Source organism: Schistocerca serialis, chromosome 7, assembly GCF_023864345.2.
Source record: "Schistocerca serialis cubense isolate TAMUIC-IGC-003099 chromosome 7, iqSchSeri2.2, whole genome shotgun sequence".
Lineage (NCBI taxonomy): Eukaryota > Metazoa > Arthropoda > Insecta > Orthoptera > Acrididae > Schistocerca > Schistocerca serialis.
In genome coordinates, this window is record NC_064644.1 from 581,745,871 (window position 1) to 581,756,455 (window position 10,585).

The following is a 10,585-nucleotide window of genomic DNA, read 5'->3' on the forward strand; positions in this document are numbered from 1 at the left end:
AACTGTGAACTAAGTGACACGTGAAGGGCTGATGGCCAAGAAGCAGTCATTTTGCAGAAAGAAAATCGTTAAAATTAGAGAAAATGAATAAGTAGAATGCAATCCCCTGATAGTAAGAACATCGACACAGTTTGCTAGTAACATCCCTCATCTTTACTACAGTAAGATTATGACAGGATCCAAGGTTTAATGGTCATTCTCTCACGCCAATGCAAGGCCACAAGAAAATCATGAACCACGCCAATTTACCGAAAAGAAATACATGATACCCAAAACTCGTGAAAGCTATGCATTATCACACCATGAAGTTAACTGCTAACACTAATCAATACCGTTTAACAGAATGCTTTGCCCATTTTATCAGAGAAAAACTAGCAAAGCACGCCTACGGCTTAGTACACCCAAGCGAACCCAGTTACACATGCTCACACACACAAACACATAAGGGGAAAGGGAAGAGGAACACATACAGCGTAAAATAAAAAATAAATGAACACATACACATCATCTTTTAGCACAGGCTGCGTGATTGACGTTACAGCAAACGATACAAATATGAAAAAAGTCAAGTTGCCTTCCGCTCTTTAGCAAGAGTGTCTTATTGACACTCTTGAATGATAGGAATAATCTTAGATGATTTCTAGAACTAGCAATTTCTATTGTAAATGGTGCGATACAGTATATGTATCACTGGTAAACGTGACTAAGAATCCTACCTTAGTGTCGTTGTTTCATGGAAGGCTATATACTTTTACACGAAAAGACAGTTTCTTGTCGTACAGCCTTTCTAGTTCCTTTCTTCATCTCTGGCATTATCTGTTGTTTGCGACTTTCACGGTAGACAAGAAATGTACGAACAGTGCTCACTGGGATCTGCAGAGAGAGATAGGGAGGTACACGAAAATGTGAATTCAATGTAATGTTGGGGAAACTAATGTACTTGTAACGTGTTTTATAGCGAAGAAATAAAAATAAATCCAGGTTGATATTGACACTAATAATCGTTCTTTGTTTCTAAGAGATGTGGATAATAATTCTGTTTCGTGTGTGAATTTGCACTGATGATGAAAATTAATAAATGTCTAGATAGGGAGTAAAATGTCTGGGGCATTACGTAAACAAGAGTATCCGAGTGACGTAAGTTACTGTACCGATTGTGAGTAATAACATCTGACACAATGTCAATAAGAGTCTTTTGCCACAATGGAAGCCAAAGCAAAGGGCTGAAAGCACTGTAGGGCTGTCGGTATTGGCGTGTTTCTATTGAGGATCAGAGCATGTGAGACGCGAATAGGGTACTGTCAAAGATCACTGTGTGACCGTAATTGTACAGAAAGGCAGAAATCGGTCAACAGAGAGAGCATCCACAAAAGTATCAGCAAAAAATTATTATAACGGGCGATAGCCCCGAGCTACTAGAATGAATTCAGAAGGAATGTGTTAGAGTGATCCAAAGGCTGTTAACGAAGTGCTGAAGATAATCAGCACAATCTGATTTCGGACAGTTGGATAAATGACCGTTTTGTTTGGGTGTTAAGGTTATTTAATAGCCCTTTTGAAATTCTAATATTGTTTACTGCACCGCATTATTATGTGCTGATGTCCGTGATTAACATTTATTGTTTTCTATGACGGCTAACGAGTAATATTTAATTACCTATGAAAGATTAATGCACTCGAAAGATGGTCATCACTCCATCAAGTGTTTCGCCTCTACGGTCGAAGACTTTCCTAAATTTTGCACCAATCGGATGTGTAAACTGTGAAATAAAATGGTTAAGTAATCTCTGTCATCATTACAGAACGTCTTTTTAAGTGACACTACGGTGCGTTATTGTATTGTTTACCAGTGCGTCTACACACAATTATTGTTACACTTGTTTATAGTTTAGTAAGTTTGATGAATAGTTCTGTAACTATTTAATGGAGGGTCGACTGCAGTTATGGTTCAAATGGCTCCGAGCACTATGGGACTTAACTTCTGTGGTCATCAGTCCCCTAGAACTTAGAACTACTTAAACCAAACTAACCTAAGGACATCACACACATCCATGCCCGAGGCAGGATTCGAACCTGCGACCGTAGCAGTCGCGCGGTTCCGGACTGAGCGCCTTAACCGTGAGACCACCGTGGCCGGCGACTGCAGTTATACCGATGTATTTCGTACCCATTTTTGCTACTACGTAACATTAAACGCACGTTTTAATTTTTTTTTGGGCTACAGATACAACACTACAGATCACAACACAAAACAGTTTTTTGAGAAACGTGTAACAGCCTCAGCGTGGAAAATTTATGTGCTAAGATCTGTGTACATGTGGTGTAATAGCGCGCTACCCGTTCTGACTAGGCACATAATTCTTTCGTGATTTTTCGCATTCTTGTAACCAATCTGTCTTTCGTAAAAACCAAGATAGGTTACACTGACGTTGGTAGGTAGATACTATCTTTATGTAAGTATTTCTATCAAAGACTTACGCTTCAAGTGGTTTAATTTTGTAATTTGCATAATCACGAGGAAATTTCGTTTATTTTCGAACAGGGTTTCAAATATTTTGCTGTAGGAAATTATGTAAATGAATAAGTAAATATGTGTGAAAAATGATCACGATTGGAGGCAGTACGTTATTAATCTTAGATGGCAGGTCTGCTTATCTGTGATCGTGACCCAGACGATTCGGGCGGAATCCGAGGATGCGCGTGAATGCGCTAGCGTAGCAGTCTGTCTGCGAATATGTGACAACCGTGCCGTCATTTTAGCAAAATGCAGTGACTGAAATGTTTGAATAACAAATTTACATTATTTTAGAGGTCTTGTTAAGCGTAATAGTTTGTTGTCACTTCTGAGGTATGAAGTTATTCACGAGAACATTAGAGATCCTCTAGAGCACTTGTGAAACTAAGTGCACCATTATAAAGGTTCAAACTCAGTTTATGAGAAATAACTGAGTTCAACGAAATCTGTGTTGCCGAATTATGAATTGTCAGGCCTTCTTTTGGGAAACTATTCTACTGTTTTGTTGGGGTGGTAGCACCTGTTCATCTTTTCCTTCAGTCTTTGCAAATTAAATTTAGATTTTTCAACTTTGTCTTCTGTATTTCTTATCTTATTTTCTTGAGATAAACATGTTTTGACACATAGCCAGTGTGTCATCTTTTGCGAATGTAAATTTTTCTGTAAATGCGTTGTACGAAGTTCATGGTTTATTTCTGTTTAAAAAAAAAACACATTTTTTGAGGTCACCTAAAACTACGTTCATTTTGATATTAGATTACAGGTCGACCTGCTTTTATGCGTTTTTAAGGCTTGAGCCAATTAAATTTGCAAAGTTACCGGAAGATTTTCTTAAAGAGTTTTTAATTTGGAAATACTGTACTTTTTCCGAGAATTGTAGCGATGCATGCGCTGCATTTAAGTTGCGTTCTGTTATACATCTTCCATGTGTTTTTTTATTGTTTGTTTGGATACATAGAACAATCTTACGTTGTGTTTTGCAGAAAGCAGAGCTCAGAGGCCCAAATTTTATTCTCTTAGCAGCGTGTCAGTAAGTTTGCCATTGCTACTACGAGACACCGTCGTTCAAAATGCACGTGGATTAACGTAGGCTGAGTTGTACACGTAAATATACGAAGATTGGAAAAAGACTGCGTTGCTTCGCTGACAGTTGTCTCTACATTCCGTTATCCTTTGATAAACGAGACACACAATGTCTTCATGTGTCGCCGGAAATAATAGAGATAGCTGGACCACAGAAATTATCGTGTCTTAGTGTCCGGTACCATGATTGATTTACATGGTAATGAGGCGACGATATCTGCGGACGATTTAGCTCGTAAAAAGTAAAATTCGAAGCAGATGATGGATTCGACTAACGCAATGTGTCTTGTAAACGAGAAATGAGTATGCACAGGAACAACACAACTACACCTAGCGCCTCCACGTGTACCGCTTATTAATGTATCCACTACTCAGAAAAAAAACAGCACAAGTGCTTCGTACAATTTTACTCTCTAGGCGACACGCCTCCTTCCTTTAGCAAGAGGCGACATAACGCCGTAACCGCAGAGCTTGCGGCTGTTTTTACAGAGACATTAGACCACCAATAAAAGCTCACTGCCGGACTAGAGCCTTGTTTCACATCCAACATCGAATACAAACAATATAATAGTGGCGAAAGTCAGCTGCTAGACCACTTAAAATATCATTATCAGTTTACCTAGAATCATCCTTGATTTTCTAATTTTTCTCATCGTTTTGTACAAATCACATGGACTGCTGCAAAAAGTTTCAACGATAATGATTGTGAATGAGTTCAAATAAATTAAAACTAAAAAATATGACGTCCTTCGTGGGATGGAAGCCTTATTTGTCAGTTGTATAAGTGACGCTAAAGAAAAATAGATGTACGCCTTTCTGTGCTTTTATTTACAGGGTGTTTCAAAAATGACCGGTATATTTGAAACGGCAATAAAAACTAAACGAGCAGCGATAGAAATACACCGTTTGTTGCAATATGCTTGGGACAACAGTACATTTTCAGGCAGACAAACTTTCGAAATTACAGTAGTTACAATTTTCAACAACAGATGGCGCTGCGGTCTGGGAAACTCTATAGTACGATATTTTCCACATATCCACCATGCATAGCAATAATATGGCGTAGTCTCTGAATGGAATTACCCGAAACCTTTGACAACGTGTCTGGCGGAATGGCTTCACATGCAGATGAGATGTACTGCTTCAGCTGTTCAATTGTTTCTGGATTCTGGCGGTACACCTGGTCTTTCAAGTGTCCCCACAGAAAGAAGTCACAGGGGTTCATGTCTGGCGAATAGGGAGGCCAATCCACGCCGCCACAAATTCACGAAGAATGTCCAGATAGCGTGATGCAGTAATCGTTTCGGATCTGAAAAATGGGCCAATGATTCCTTTGGAAGAAATGGCGGCTCAGACCAGTAGCTTTGAGGATGCAGGGACGATGGGACTGCAACATGGGGCTTTTCGGTTCCCCATATGCGCCAGTTCTGTTTATTGACGAAGCCGTCCAGGTAAAAATACGCTTCGTCAGTAAACCAAATGCTGGCCACATGCATATCGCCGTCATCAATCCTGTGCACTATATCGTTAGCGAATGTCTCTCGTGAAGCAATGGTAGCGGCGCTGAGGGGTTGCCGCGTTTGAATTTTGTATGGATAGAGGTGTAAACTCTGGCGCATGAGATGATACGTGGACGTTGGCGTCATTTGGACCGCAGCTGCAACACGGCGAACGGAAACCCGAGGCCGCTGTTGGATCACCTGCTGCACTAGCTGCGCGTTGCCCTCTGTGGTTGCCATACGCGGTCGCCCTACCTTTCCAGCACATTCATCCATCACGTTCCTAGTCCGTTGAAGTGTTTTCAAACAGATCCTTTATTGTATCGCTTTTGGGTCCTTTGGTTACATTAAACCTCCGTTGAAAACGTCGTCTTGTTGCAACAACACTGTGTTCTAGGCGGTGGAATTCCAACACCAGAAAAATCCTCTGTTCTAAGGAATAAACCATGTTGTCTACAGCACACTCGCACGTTGTGAACAGCACACGCGTACAGCAGAAAGACGACGTACAGAATGGCGCACCCACAGACTGCGTTGTCTTCTATGTCTTTCACATCACTTGCAGCGCCATCTGTTGTTGAAAATTGTAACTACTGTAATTTCGAAAGTTTGTCCGCCTGAAAATGTACTGTTGTTCCAAGCATATTGCAACAAACGGTGTATTTCTATCGCTGCTCGTTTAGTTTTATTGCCGTTTCAAATATACCGGTCATTTTTGAAACACCCTGTATCTTTTGTCTGTACTTCACAAAAGAGACTAACACAATGAGATTACAGTGGAAGCTCCTTTATCCGGCCCTCATCAACTAAAATCTATGTGTTATCCGAATCTTTCCTTTTTTTACAGTACCTGTACATTTTTTAAATTTCGTGTTCGTACATTCACATAATTTTAGCGTTGTTTGTGGGAAGCCGGAGATACTTGGCATGGATTACAATTTTTGGTTTTTCTGTTCTTTTTTGCTACACATGGAGAGACTCTAGCGAATATTGCGGATAACCCAACTTTTTTCTACAAAAATATGTAGAAACCATTAATTAAATACTTGTTTAGGAAGTCCAAAAAGGCTTTTCCTAAAAACTTCCAACTGTTCTAACTGAATGACAATTAATTCAAACCCTCAGCTGCCGACAGCTGTTGATGATATATCTCGATGGAGACAACTGAAAATGTGTGCCCCAACCGGGACTCGAACCCGGGATCTCCTGCTTACATGGCAGGCACTCTATCCATCTGAGCCACCGAGGACAGAGATGAAGAGCGCGACTGCAGAGACTTATCCGTTGCACGCTTTCCGTGAGATCCACATTCCCAACTATCCTCAATCTACATCTATTATAGGTTTGTTTATAATTAAATAAATCTTCTGCTACCAGTCACGATTTTTCTTTATTTTACTATTCGCACGACGCGTTTCGAGAAATAATTCTCATTTTCAAGTGCGTATATTGATGTGTGTTAAGCCATTTCTTTTGATGTTGTCAGTGTGTGTGAGTCTGCTTCATTTTGTTGACTTTTGCTGTAATACATAAGAAACGCGATTTTTAGTATCACTTCTCTCTGTGAGGTTAGTGGCTAAAGTTTGAGAACAATTTGTACTTACAGTTTTCTAATGGTCCATTTGTGTAGAGTCTCACACACACTTAACATCACACACAACTTGTACACTTTACACATCGAAAATATCTTGTATAAACAAAACAGTTACAGAGATCTTCTTACAGGTAGTTCACAAAGATAACATTATAGGTCTTCCACAGATTATGATATGCTTTTGTACAGAGGTTATTTATCTTGACAGTTTGATTTTACAATTGTGCTTATTTATATGTTTTATTATTTTTATTTAAGTATATTATCAAAACATCTGAAGAAATTCACTGATTCACTTTCAAGTTTTTCATTTAATATATTATCTTCATATTTTCTGTAATGTGAATATATCTCCAGTTCTTCAAGCAAATCCATTTTATGTCCTTTATTTAGTCGGTAGAGTACTTTGACATTTTGCTCTATTTTTACAAATCGGTGTCCTGTATTATGTATGTGTGTTGCTATTGCTGATGTAGTGTGTTTGTTGTGTGCGTATGCTCTAATGTGCTCTGTGTACCTGGTGTTAATATTTCGGCCTGTTTGTCCTACGTAGAACTTGGAGCACTCCTGGCATGTTACCTTGTATATTCCAGAGTCTGAATATGGATCATGATTACACTTTATATTATGTATTAGTTTTTGGTGTAATTTATTGGATGTAGAAAACCCAATTTTTACTCTGTGATTTTTGAAAATATTTGCAATCTTCTGTGATACATTGCCTATGTATGGAATGCTAGATATATATTTGTTTTTCTCTTTTTCTTCTGTGGTGCAGTTTGTACCTGGGTTTCTCTTCACTTTGTCTAAGATTGTGTCAACCATGGAAGCATTGTAACCATTGGCAACTGCAATCTTCTTCACTGTGTTTATTTCTTGTTGCATATTTTCTTGGTTCAGTGGTATTTTAGTTGCCCTATGCAGCATTGATCTGTATGCTGCCTGTTTATGGATATTTGGGTGACATGAGGTTGCAGGGATTGTGGTGTCAGTCATTGTGTTTTTCCTATAAATTTTGAATGTGCATGTGTTGTTGTGTCTTGTAATATTTAGGTCCAGAAAGTTGATACTTTTATTTTGCTCATGTTCCACAGTAAATTTGATTTTCTCATTTAGATTATTGAATTGATTAAGAATGTCTGTGATGTCTTTGGTATCTCCTTTCACTAACAGTAGTGTGTCATGACACAGAGCACATTAGAGCATACACACACAACAAACACACTACATCAGCAATAGCAACACACATACATAATACAGGACACCCATTTGGAAAAATAGAGCAAAATGTCAAAGTACTCCACCGACTAAAAACATAAAATGGATTTGCTTGAAGAACTGGAGATATATTCACATTACAGAAAATATGAAGATAATATATTAAATGAAAAACTTGAAAGTGAATCAGTGAATTTCTTCAGATGTTTTGATAATATACTTAAATAAAAATAATAAAACATATAAATAAGCACAATTGTAAAATCAAACTGTCAAGATAAATAACCTCTGTACAAAAGCATATCATAATCTGTGGAAGACCTATAATGTTATCTTTGTGAACTACCTGTAAGAAGATCTCTGTTACTGTTTTGTTTATACAAGATATTTTCGATGTGTAAAGTGTACAAGTTGTGTGTGATGTTAAGTGTATGTGAGACTCTACACAAATGGACCATTAGAAAACTGTAAGTACAAATTGTTCTCAAACTTTAGCCACTAACCTCACAGAGAGAAGTGATACTAAAAATCGCTTTTCTTATGTATTACAGTAAAAGTCAACAAAATGAAGCAGACTCACACACTGACAACATCAAAAGAAATGGCTTAACACACATCAAATAACGCACTTGAAAATGAGAATTATTTCTCGAAACGCGTCGTGCGAATAGTAAAATAAAGAAAAATTGTGACTGGTAGCAGAAGATTTATTTAATTATAAACAGACCTATTGTATCTACAGTCGCTGGCTTTCACAAACCATTTATAATGGATCAAATCAAACTACGTCTATTAGGTAGATTACGTATGTAGATTGTGGACAGCTGACAATGTGGCTCTCACGGAAAGCGTGCAAGAGATAAGACTCTGCAGTCGCGCTCTTCATCTCTGTCCTCGGTGGCTCAGATGGATAGAGCGTCTGCCATGTAAGCAGGAGATCCCGGGTTCGAGTCCCGGTTGGGGCACACATTTTCAGTTGTCCCCATCGAGATATATCAACAACAGCTGTCGGCAGCTGAGGGTTTCAATTAATTATAATTAATTCTAGAGAAGCTGCACGGTCATCAACGGTATCTGTTCTTTCAGGAAGAGTTACTATCAACATATATATGTTCCAACTAACTCCAGCCGTGGGGTTAGTTCGCATCGCCACAAGGTCGTGGCAGCGGAAGCTTGTATGCGCTGGGATGAATGCTAAGGAAACTCCCCATGGCATCCCCTTCAGTGGATAACCCCTCAAAAACTGAACACAGATCAAGCATGAAAACAGAAAGAATACTGAGCTCTAAAAAAAGAATCAAAATGGAAACAGTGAACGGTCCAGGGTCAAGACGTGCAACGCCGAGCGAACTGCGAGAACCACGACGTCGTGGTTGTGTGGACGAAGCGGGAAATTCGTGTTCAAATCTGCGACGTGCCCCAATTCTTTTTTTCACAAATTATGAACAGTCCGTCCTGTCATTGACATGTCTGTTCCCCTTCTGTAATCTTGGAAATTGTCGTGATATATATTGCCTATAGAACATGTGGTAAGAATATATTAGTGTCGCGAGTAAACGTGATGAATATAAGAGAGGGCGAGTTGCCGCATAGACCTCACAGAGAAATAAAAACAACAAATAGACACATATGAACTATGTCACAACAAAGGAATTCAAGAGTGAAAAGTTCCAAGACTGAACGTAAGGCTCATAATGTGTGGTACTCGAGTAGTACAAATAGGAGATGCGTATGGGACCCTTCCTTATACCCTATACATTAATCCACGTCCATTGCAAACGGAATTTACACCACACACACACAAATTTGAATGCAGCGATCAGACACGTCAGTGACCGGACCGACGGTTCGTAATTTTGTGAAGAAAAATAGGTGGGGGTGGGGGGCACGAGGAAGATTTGAGCACGCCTATCCCTCTTCACAGTCCAGTAATGTGACCAAACAACCACGACGCAGTGGCTCTTGCGTGGGGCTCGATGTTGCACATCTTGAGCTTGGAGCATTCTCTGTTTCTATTGTGCTTCCTTTTTCACAACTCAGTACAACTTCTTCTTGTTTTCATGCCTGATCTATGTTCAGTTTTTGACTGCATATCCACTAGGCTATCGTACCACTAAATCTGAGGGGATTGCGGTGAGGAGATTTCTTTGTTAACATCTTTCGAGGAAAAACATTTAGTTCATCAACATTTCTGGTAACCTTTTTAAAACCCAAAAAATTAATTGCTTTTAAAGATATAATACTTGAAAAAAATTCTTCTTGAATGTAGAAACAACAGTCTCAACTTAAATGTATGAGTAAACAAGGATTCTTCAAGAAAAATAAGTTCTGCTTATTATTGTAGTTACCTATAATTATTCAGATAGAATTAGTTCAGTATTTTAAATCAACCACAAATGTTGCAGTTGGGCGTACGTTTATTTCAACAGGTGGGTTGATTTTCCCATGGTTTTGCTTTGGTCAAGTCCAACTGAACCATCCTCGTCTGGCCACATGACCATGGTGTTCAGGAGAATTTCGTTGTCACTGGCTTCGGCAATTTTTCTGCGAAGGAAGGAAGCAAGATGAGGATTTAACGTACCGACGACATCGACATAATCAGAAATGAAGCGGGAACTTCAAATGTTTCAGAGGAACCATCCCGACTTTTGCCTGGAGAGATTTAGGGCAGTCAGG

At 39.1% G+C, this 10,585-nt stretch overlaps 2 non-coding genes across 2 annotated transcripts; one reads left to right on the forward strand and one right to left on the reverse strand.

Moving 5' to 3' along the window:
- Nucleotides 1-6,272: 6,272 nt before the first annotated feature.
- On the reverse strand, nt 6,273-6,346 carry Trnat-ugu (transfer RNA threonine (anticodon UGU)). The gene has a single exon. It is a non-coding gene; the product is annotated as a tRNA-Thr (tRNA).
- Nucleotides 6,347-8,800: 2,454 nt separating this feature from the next.
- Trnat-ugu (transfer RNA threonine (anticodon UGU)) lies at nt 8,801-8,874 on the forward strand. The gene has a single exon. It is a non-coding gene; the product is annotated as a tRNA-Thr (tRNA).
- Nucleotides 8,875-10,585: the final 1,711 nt, after the last annotated feature.